This window comes from Tachyglossus aculeatus, unplaced genomic scaffold (assembly GCF_015852505.1).
Source record: "Tachyglossus aculeatus isolate mTacAcu1 unplaced genomic scaffold, mTacAcu1.pri scaffold_126_arrow_ctg1, whole genome shotgun sequence".
In the NCBI taxonomy this organism is placed as follows: Eukaryota; Metazoa; Chordata; class Mammalia; order Monotremata; family Tachyglossidae; genus Tachyglossus; species Tachyglossus aculeatus.
This window is the reverse complement of record NW_024044855.1, coordinates 1,118,190-1,129,585: the sequence shown is the minus strand read 5'-3', so window position 1 is coordinate 1,129,585 and position 11,396 is coordinate 1,118,190. Positions and strand designations below refer to the sequence as shown.

Here is an 11,396-nt window from a genome sequence, read left to right as displayed (position 1 = left end):
AAGTTGGGGTAGATAGGAGGTAATCAGGTTGGACACAGTCCCTGTCCCTTATGGGGCTCACAGTCTTGATCTCCGTTTTGCAGTTGAGGGAACTGAGATACGGAGAAGTTAAGTGACTTGATCAAGTCACACAGCAGAGTGTTGGGGAGTAGGGATTAGAACCCACATCTCCCTGACTCCCAGGCCCAGCCCCTATCCCCTAGGCCACACTGCTTCCCTTTCGACACTCAGTGTTAATTCCTGAACCTGCAATCAATGACGGCCCTCTTTACGGCCCGCAGCACCTCCCTGTTCTTCAGGCTGTAGATGAGGGGGTTCAGCACGGGGGTGAGAATAGTGTAGAAGGCTGAAACCACCTTGTCATAGTCAGTTGAGTCATAAGAACTGGGCCTCATGTAGATATAGATGGTGGTCCCGTAGAAGAGGCCGACAACGCTGAGATGAGAGGAGCAGGTGGTGAAGGTCTTCTTCTTGGCTTCTATCGACCTCATACGGAGTATCGTCCCCAGAATGAGGCCGTAAGAGCCCATGATGACAGAGAAAGGGATCAGCAGCATCAGGACGCAGCAGACGTACATGACGGACTCAAAGACCGTAGTGTCATCGCAGGCCAAGCGCACCAGAGCAGGGGCTTCACAGAAAAAATGGTTGACTTCTCGGGAACGGCAGAAGCGATAGCTCATGGTGACCCCCGCCTGCACCAAGCCATCTGTCGCTCCGAGCAACCAGGAGACCACCATCAGGAGGAGGCAAAGCCTGGGGCTCATGAGATCACGGGATAGCGTAAAGGGCAGCAAATGGCCACAAACCGATCGTAGGCCATGGCGGCTAACAGGAAACACTCGCCCCCTCCCAGAGTGATGAAGATGAAGATTTGGATGGCACATCCGACGAGGGAGATGGAATTCCTACCATACCAGAAGTCGCCAGCCATTTTGGGGTTGGTGGTGAAGACCAGTATCAAGTCCATGAGTGACAGCTGACTGAGCAGGAAGTACATGGGGGTGTGGAGGTGGGAATCTCTGAGGATCAGGAGAATTATGGCTGCATTGCCCATCAACGAGGTGACGGAGGTCATCATAACCAAGGCGAAGAGGACTTGGTGAGCTCGGGTGTGTTGAAACAGCCCAAGAAGAACGAAGTCTGTCCCTACAGTGTCGTTCTCCTTCTCCATGGCTCTGTCCCAGTAGGAAGTTAGATCTGGAAAGAAACAAACCAACAACAAAAGAATCAGTGGAAAGGGAAGTTTAGTAGCAGGGGAAGATGAGATTGGGTCCATTTGCTTCTTATTGGGAAGCTAAATCTTGAGAGCATAGACAATCCAAAATTATAACATTCGTGGTATTTGCTAGGCACTTAGACTTTTTTATGGTTTTGTTAAATGCTTACTATGTGCCAGAAACTGTTCTAAGCACCGGGGTAGATACAAGCTAATCAGGTTAGACACAGTCCATGTTCCACATGGGTCTCACAGCCTTCATCCCCAATTTACAGATGAGGGAACTGAGGTACAGAGGAAGTGAAGGGATTTACTCAAGGTCATACAGCAGACATGTGGCAGAGCTGGGATTAGAAGCCCGCTGTTGGGTAGGGACCGTCTCTATATTTTGCCAACTTGTACTTCCCAAGCGCTTAGTAGAGTGCTCTACACACAGTAAGCGCTCAATAAATATGATTGAATGAATGAATGAATGAATGAATTAGAAAACAGGCCTTTTTGACTCCCAGGTCTGGGCTCTACCCACTAGGCCAAGCACTGGGAAAGATATGATATACTCAGATTGGACCTACTTCCTGTCCCACGTGGGGCTTCCAAGCACTTAGTACGGTCCTCTGCAAACAGTAATTGATTCACAATTTCAAGGGAGGGAGAACAGATACTCAATCTCCATTTTTACATGCAAGGAGACTGAGAAGCTGTGTGGCCTAGTGAATAGAGCACAGGCCTGGGAGTCAGTAGGACCTGGGCGCTAATCCTGCCTCTGTCATTTGTCTGCTGTGTGACCTTGGGAAAGTCGCTTAACATCTCTGTGCCTCAGTTCCCTCATATGAAAAATGGAGATTAAAACCGTGAGCCCCACATAGGACATTGGACAGCGTCCAACCCAATTTTCTTGTTTCTACTCCAACATTTAGTACAGTGCCTGGCACATAGTAAGCACCTAATAGATACCTCAAGCATCATCATCACAGGGAATTTAAGTGACTTGTCCAGGTTCAAACAGTAGACAAGTGGCAGAGCCTGGGTTAGAACACAGGTCCCCTGATTCCCAGGCTTGTGGTCTGGCCACTGAGTCACAAAGTTTTCTCAGGATACTCCAATGGGCAATAACAGTAAGACTGAGACTGATGCCATTGACCCCCGTGGCAGTAATATGGTTAGGATGATCATTATCACAGTTAGTTATGATCATTATCATCATATTTATTAAAGAGTTTTTTATGGGTCAGGCACTGGGCTAAATGCTATAGTAATAATAATAACAATAATAATAATAATAATGGCATCTATTAAGCACTTACTATGTGCAAAGCATGGTAGCTTTACGATTCTCAAAATGGGCACAATCCCTAAAATCGGTCAGTCAATCAATGGTATTCAGTAAGCGCTTATTATGGGCAGAGCACTCTACTAAGTGCTCGAGAAATTGCAATAGAGTTAGTAGACATAATCCCTGCCTTCATGGAGCTTACAATCTAGTAGGGGAGACAAGCAGTAAAAGAAATTACAGAGGATAAGGATGAGAAGCAGTGTGGCCTAATGGATAGAACACAGGCCTGGGAGTCAGAGGGACCTGGGTTCTAATCCCAGCTCTGCCTCTTGTCTATGTGACTTTGGGCAAGTCACTTGTCTTCTCTGGGCCTCAATTACCACATCTGTGAAATGGGAATTAAGACTGTGTTCCCCACATGGGACATGGACTGTATCCAACCTGATTAGTATGGTTGAGACTAAGCACTTGCTTAGTACAGTGCTCTGCAAATGGTTAGCACTCAAAAATACCATTGATTGATTGATTAACAAATACCATAAAAATAATATAGTACATGGAATATAGATATGTACATAAGGGCTTTGGGGTGGGGTGAAATGCAGAAGGGAGGGAGAATAGGATGAGAAGTACCGCTTCCCCTCCCTTCTAATCACGCCATTTCTCACCTGCCCCGGAATGCCCTCCCTCCCCACAGCCGCCATCTCTCCCTCCCTTCAAAGCCCTACTGAGAGCTCACCTCCTCCAGGAGGCCTTCCCACACTCAGCCCCCTCCTTCCTCTCCCCCTCCCCCCCCGCCCTCCCTCCTTCCCCTCCCCACAGCGCCTGTATAGACGTTGGTACAGATTTATTACCCTATTTATTTTACTTGTACATATTTACATATTCTGTTTATTATGTTAATATGTGTTGTATTGTTGTCTGTCTCCCCCTTCTAGACTGTGAGCCCACTATTGGATAGGGGCCGTCTCTAGATGTTGCCAACTTGGACTTCCCAAGCGCTTACTACAGTGCTTTGCACACAGTAAGCGCTCAATAAATACGATTGAATGAATGAATGAATGAATGAGAAGTCAGTCACGGAATGCTTAATGGAGGAGAGACCCCACTAATATCACTATTATAATTTTTAAAGTAATAATTATTATATGATGTTAGTAGTGGGATAGTAGTCTATATTTCAACCTGGGCTCAAAATCTAATGGGAATCAACCAATTAATCAGTGGTACTGATTGAATGCTTACTGCGCACAGTGCACTGTAGTAATCGCTTGCTAAAGTACACAAGAAAATGGTATAATAAGACGAAGAATGATATTTGGCATTTGCATAACTTATTATGCTCCAAGTGCTGTACTAAGGTTAATCACTTCAGATACATTCTCTGTCTCAGATGGGGCTGGCTCAGAGACAAAGTTGGAGAGAGAACAGGTGTGATCTAATGGTTAAAGCACAGGCCTGGGAGTCAGAAAAACCTGGGTTCTAATCCAGGCTACATCACCTGGCTGCTATGTGATCTTGGGCAAGTCACTAAACTCTTCTGTGCCTCGGTTACCTCATCTAGAAAATGGGGATTGATTGGGAGCTCCATATGAGACATGGACTGTGTCCAACCTAGTTAGTTTGTATCTATCCTACTGCTTAGTACAGTGCCTGGCACAGAATAAATGCTTAACAAATACCATTAACAAAAGTGGCAAAACTGGGATTAGAACCCAGGTCCTTCTGACTCCCAGGCCCATGCTCTATCCACTAGGCCAGGCTGCTTCTCTATATGCCAAGCACAGTACAAAGCACCCTAGTTGATATAAGATAAGTTACACATGAGGATCACAGTCTAAGTACTTCATAATCAATCAGTCAGTCAATCAGTGGTATTCATTGAGAGCTTACTGTGTGCAGAGCATTGTACTAAGTGCCTAGATGGTAGATACATTCCTTGCCCACAAGGACCTTACAACCTAAAGGGTTTCTTGATGACTTCCCTGCCTCCTGTCTCTCCCAACTCCAGTCCAAAATTTGCTCTGCTGCCCAGATAACATTTCTACAAAAACGTTCAGTTAATGTTTCCTCACTCCTCAAGAACCTCCATTGATTGCCCATCCACCTCTGCATCAAAGAGAAACTCCTCACCATTGAATTTAAATCTTTCAATCATCCTGGCCCCTCCTCCCTTACCTCACTACTTTCCTACTACAACCCATCCCACACATTTCACTCTTCTAATTCCACCCTACCCACTGTAACTCGATCTCATCTATCTCACTTCCAACTTCTCACCCACATCGTGCCTTCGACCTGGAACACCCTCCCATTTCATATCTGACAGACAATCAATTTCCCCACCTTCAAAGCCTTATTAAGATTACAGCTCCTCCAAAAGGCCTTCCCTGACTAAGCCCTCATCTCCTCTTCTCCAACTCTATTCTGCATCAACCTTGCACTTGGATTTGCACCCTTTATTCACCCCTCCATCAGCCCCATAACACTTATGTGCATTTCCATAATTTTTTTATATTAATGTTTGCCTCTAGACTGTAAATTCGTTGTGGGCAGGGAACATATCTACCAACCCTGTTATATTGTACTCTTCAAAGTGCTTAGTACAGTTCTCTGTACACAGTAAGTACTCAATAAATATCATTGATTGATCCAGTGAGAACACGTATCTTATGATTAGTTTTATAGATGATGAAACTGAGGCATAGAGGAGCTAAATAAGTTGCCCAAGAATACACAGCAGGCAAAGTGTTGGAGGCAGTGTTAGAATGAAAACCCAGGAATCCTGACTCCCAGTGCTCTGCTCTTTTCACTAGGCCAGGTTACCTACTCAGTTACATCCCCCCAGGGACATGACTGCACGGTTTCTATCTCTTTGCACAGAGAGAAATAGACCAACTTAATTTCCAAGAAATCATTGAGCCTGCTCAATGGTTTGCTTCACTTCTTTTAATCGTATTTGTTAAGTGCTTACTATGTGTCAGACACTGTACTAAGCACTGTGTAGGTGCAAGCTTATGTGGTTGAAAACAGTCTCTGTCTCACATGGGATTCACTGTCTCAATCCCTATTTTACAGATGAGGTAACAGGCACAGAGAAATTAAGTGACTAGCCTAAGGTCACTCAGAAGCAAGCTTTGGAACCGGAATTAGACTCCAGGCACAGAGAAGTTAAATTACTTGCCCAGGTACACCCACAGACAAGTTGTGGAGCCAGAATTAAAACCCAGGTCCAATTCTTGTTTCATTGTTCTCTCATAAACACTAGGCAGGGAGACAGGCATTTGGGGATGGAACTTTATATCTCACTGCCAATTCACTATGCCACCTCAATACCACCTCTTTCCCTCCGTGGTTCTAATTCATAGAAACGGTGTGGCCTAGTGGAAAGCACACAGGAATGGGCGTTAGAAAACCTGGGTTCTAATCCTGGTTCTTCCACTTGCCTGCTGTGTGACCTTGGTCAAATCACTTCACTTCTCTGTGCTTCAGTTTCGTCCTTTGTAAAACGGAGATTAAATGCCTGATTTTGTTATTGTTGTTTTATTAATGTAATTTATTCAGGACTTAGAATGTGCCAGGCCCTGTACTAAGCACTGGGACAATCAAATTGGAAAGTTCCTGTTCCTTACAGAGCTCAATGTCTAAGTACTCCCTCACATTTAGACTGTGAGCTATGTGAAATAGAAAATGTGTCTGAGCTGACAAGTCTGTCTATCCCAGAAGTAAACATAGTGCTTGGCACATAGTAAGCACTTGATACCACAATTAGATCACATCTCCTTCAAGAGGCCTTCACCAATTAATCCCTCTTTTCCTCAACTTGCTCTCCCTGTAGCATCTCTTATGCACTTGGATCTGTGACCTTTGAACATCTGATATTCACCCACCCTCAACCCCACAACAATTATGTAAATATATTTAAATTATATATCATAAATCATTTATTTATATTAATGTCTGTCTCCCCCTCTAGACTGAAAGATCGTTATGGGCATGGAATATATCTTCTAACTCTGCTGTATTGCATGCTTCCAAGTGCTCTACACACCCTAAGTGTTCAGTAAGCACCATCGATTGATTAATTGATCGATCCTTTAATTATGAGAGGTGGTAAGGGCTCTAGGGACTCACGTGGTTCAGTCTTCTAAACCAGGAAGAATCTAATCCTGTTTTTAAATGCAATCTGGGTCAGGGACTATATAAAACCCCCTCCTAACCTGGAGCCACAGTCAGGAAGTTCTTTCTAATATCACCCCCAAATTCTTCTAGATACAACAGAGGAGACTTTCTATTTTGGTTTTTTTTTTTTATTTTGGATAGTCCAGGCTGTCTTCGTGATGGTTCTTTTTCGGTGTAATAAGAGGACGAGGAATAGCATTTATTAAGCACCAAATATGTGTGAAGCAATTTATTAAGCACTTTGCAGGGGGGGCGGGGGGGGAAGACAGATATGACATCAGTCAGCAGTCTTGTCTCTAACTAATCCCAAATTCTGAAACTTTCTTCATAGATCCTCTCCATATTCCATCTGTCTACTGATTTTGGCTGATCCTCTTGGCATTCTTGATAGAATTATGGCATCCTTCTTAAAAGAAAACAGCCTGCTACTGAGAGCAATGCCCCAAGCATTAAACGTTTTAGAAAAAGTTTCCAATTCACCCAAGATTGAAATGAGAATGGCTAGGATTATTTATCACAATGTCTTGAGCTCGACTCCCCTGCCTCCTCTCTCTTGTCTACGTCATTCCTCACCCGTGGTGCTCTCTCAATAATATGTATAACTAGGACATTTATTAGCTTTGATGTCGGCCAAATGCATAGATAGATGGGGTAGATACAATGCAATCAGATCAGAGACAGTCCCAGCCTCTTCAAATCCACCGGAATGCACCTCTTCCCATTTCAAAAGTTTTTTTCTGAATTCCCATCTCCTCTAGTTAGCCTTCACCATTTAATTTTCTCTTTCCCTGGTTCTTTCCCCAGCAACTGCTAGTCCCAACTCTGTTTGTCCAACTCTGTCTCTGCTGGAATCTGACCAATATTATTTGGGAGTGGGAAACGAAGTCAGGACGAAGTGATAACCCCAAGCCCTCTCCAACCTTACCTGCACACGATCATTCACATCCATTGTGCCATGGGCTCAGTGAACAGGACGCTTCTTATACATCTGACCCTATGGCATCAGAACAGCTAATTCTGGTAGAAGGGGAGTGGCCTCATGGCAAGTGGAGCCTCCCGAGAAAGAAGCTCCAAGAATCACAGCACCTCAGAATTCTTAAAATCCTCTAGAGGTCTTCTTTCCCAATTTCCTTCCACCAGTGCTGGCTGAAATCAAATCATTTCAGACAGATCACTTCTTCCCGCCTCCAGTTCCTTATTCAATTATTCAATCATATAAGCAGTATGGCAAAGTGCCTAGAGCACAGAGTTGGAAATCAGAACATCATGGTTGCTAATCCTGGCTCGGCAACTTGTCTGCTCTGTGGGCTTGGGCAAGTTACTTAACTTCTCTGTGCCTCAGTTACCTCATTTGTAAAATGGGGATTAAGACTGTGAGCCCCATGTGGGACAGTGACTATGTCCAACCCAATATGCTTGTCTCTGCCCCAGTGCTTAGTTCAGTGTCTGGCACATAGTAAGCACTTAACAAAGACCATTATAGGAAGCAGCATGGAGTATTAGATAGAACATGGGCCTGGGAGTCAGAAGGCCATGAGTTCTAATCCCTGATCTGCCACTCATCTGCTATGTGACCTTGGGCAAGTTACTTCACTTCTCTGTTCCTCAGTTACTTCATCTGTAAAATGGGGATTGAGACTGTGAGCCCCATATGGGACAGGGACTGTGTCCAACCCAATTTGCTCGTGTCCACCCCAGCACTCAATACAGTGCCTGGCACATAGCGCCTAACAAATATCATGATTATTATTATTATTATTTTCAGTCTACAGGGTAGACAGGAATTAAAATCATTTACTGAAAGGGGAAATAGTAGATTTTAAGGATATGGCCATATGTGCTGTGGGAATGGGTTGAGTGTCAAAGTGTATGTCTTCAGTGATACTCTGAATCCCTTCTTTGCTCTTGATAATGATAATCATTATCATCATCATCAACATAATATTTTAAATCTATGTGCCAAATATCACACTAAGCACTGGGGTGGATTCACAATCATCAGACTCACAATCTAAGTAGGAGGGAGAACATGCATTGCATCCCTATTTTATAGATGAGCAAACTGAAGCACACAGATGTTAAGTGGCATGCCCAAGGTCAAGACAAGTGGTAGAGCAGGGGATCCTTCCACTAGACAGCACTGCTCCCTGGGACTAAATGGGAGAGCTCTAGATTGTAAGTGCCTCTCTAGGCTGTAAGCTCGTTGTGGGCAGGGAATGTGTCTGTTATATTGTACTCTCCCCAGCACTTATTATAGTGCTCTGCACTCAATACGTGCTCAATAAATACAAATGACTGACTGATTGTTTATCTTGTATCTACCCAGTGCTTAGAACAGTGTTTGACACATAGTAAGTGCGTAACAAATACCCTGATAATGAATACTGCTTGACTGGACTGGAAATAGGCTCACAAGAAGGGATATTCACCCTTAAGCAATATTCCTTCTCTCCCCCTACTCTAACGTCCATCTTCAACCGCTCACTCACCACTGGTTCCTTCCCCTCTGCCTTTAAACATGCCCACGTCTCCCCCATCCTAAAAAAAAACCTCTCTTGACTCTACCTCCCCTTCCTTCCTTTCCAAACTCCAAGAACGAGTCATCTACACTCGCTGCCTCGAATTCCTCAATGCCAACTCTCTCCTTGACCCCCTCCAATCCGGCTTCCGTCCCCTAAACTCCACCGAAACAGCCCTCTCAAAGATCATCAATGACCTCCATCTTGCCAAATCTAATGCCTGCTACTCTATCCTAATCCTCCTCGACCTCTCAGCTGCCTTCGACACTATGGATCACCCCCTTCTCCTCAACACGCTAGCCAAACCTGGCTTCACAGACTCTGTCCTCTCCTGGTTCTCCTCTTATCTCTCCGGCCATTGATTCTCAGCCGCTCTTGCGGGCTCCTCCTCCCCTTCCCATCCCCTTACTGTAGGGGTTCCTCAATGGTCAGTCCTTGGTACCCGTCTGTTCTCTATCTACACTCACTCTTTTAGCGAACTCAGTCGCTCCCATGGTTTGAAGTATCATCTCTACGCTGATGACACCCGAATCTAGATCTCTGCCCCTGCTCTCTCTCCCTCCCTCCAGGCTCGTATCTCCTCCTGCCTTCAGGACATCTCCATCTGGATGTCTGCCCGCCATCTAAAACTCAATATGTCCAAGACTGAACTCCTTATCTTCCCTCCCAAACCCTGTCCTCTCCCTGACTTTCCCATCACTTCCCGTTTCACAAACCCACAACCTTGGTGTCATCCTCGACTACGCTCTTTCGTTCACCCCACAAATCCAATCCGTCACCAAATCCTGCCGGTCTCACCTCCACAGCATCGCCAAGATCCGCCCTTTCCTCTCCATCCAAACCGCTATCTTGCTGGTTCAATCTCTCATCCTATCCCGACTGGATTACTGCATCAGCCTCCCCTCTGATCTCACATCCTCCTGTCTCTCCCCACTTCAGTCTATACTTCACTCTGCTGCCCGAATTATCTTTGTACAGAAACGCTCTGGACATGTTACTCCTCTCCTCAAAAATCTCCAGTGGCTGCCTGTCAACCTACGAACCAAGCAAAAACTCCCCACTCTTGACTTTAAGGCTCTCCATCACCTCTCCCCCTCCTACCTCACCTCCCTTCTCTCGTTCTACATCCCAGCCCGCACCCTCTGCTCCTCTGTCGCTAACCGCCTCACTGTCTCGTTCTCGCCTGTCCCGCCATCGACCACGTCCTTCCCCAGGCCTGGAATGTCCTCCCTCCACATATCTGCCAAGCTAGCTCTCTTCCTCCCTTCAAAGCCCTACTGAGAGCTCATCTCCTCCAGGAGGACTTCGGAAACTGAGCCCCCTTTTTCCTCTTCTCCACATCACCCCCTGCCCTACCTCCTTCCCCTCCTCACAAAACCTGTATACATTTGTACAAATTTTACTTGTACATATTTACTATTCTATTTATTTTGTTAATGATGTGCAATATAGCTATAATTCTATTTGCTTTGACGATTTTGACACATGTCTACGTGTTTTGTACTGTGGTCTGTTTCCCCCTTCTAGACTGTGAACCCGTTGTTGGATCGGGACCATCTCTATACGTTGCCAACTTGTACTTCCCAATCGCTTAGTACAGTGCTCGGCATACAGAAAGCGCTCAAAAAATACGATTGAATGAATGAATCAGTCAATTGTACTTATTGAACACTTACTGTGTGCACAGCACTGTACTAAGCACTTTGGAGTGTACAATATAATAGATTTGGTAGATTTGTTCCCTGACCACAAGGAGCGTACAGTCTAGAGACTTTTATCCATCTCATTCACAAGGATGGACATGGACCCATGGACACTTTCATTCATTCATTCATTCATTCAATCGTATTTATTGAGCGCTTACTGTGTGCAGAGCACTGTACTAAGCGCTTGGGAAGTACAAGTTGGCAACATATAGAGATGGTCCCTACCCAACAGTGGGCTCACAGTCTAGAAGGGGGAGATAGAGAACAAAACAAAACAAAACATATTAAAAGAATAAAATCAATAGAATAAATATGTACAAATAAAATAAATAAATAAATACGTACAAACATATATACATATATACAGATGCTGTGGGGAAGGGAAGAAGGTAAGGCGGGGGGATGGAGAGGGGGAGGAGGGGGACAGGAAAGAGGGGGCTCAGTCTGGGAAGGCCTCCTGGAGGAGGTGAGCTCTCAGTAGGGCCTTGAAGGGACAC

The 11,396-nt window shown here is 45.1% G+C and overlaps 1 pseudogene; it reads right to left on the bottom strand.

Annotated features, from left to right (window-relative positions):
• Nucleotides 1-233: 233 nt before the first annotated feature.
• Nucleotides 234-1,174, bottom strand: LOC119922840 (annotated as a pseudogene).
• Between the last annotated feature and the right edge of the window lie 10,222 nt (nt 1,175-11,396).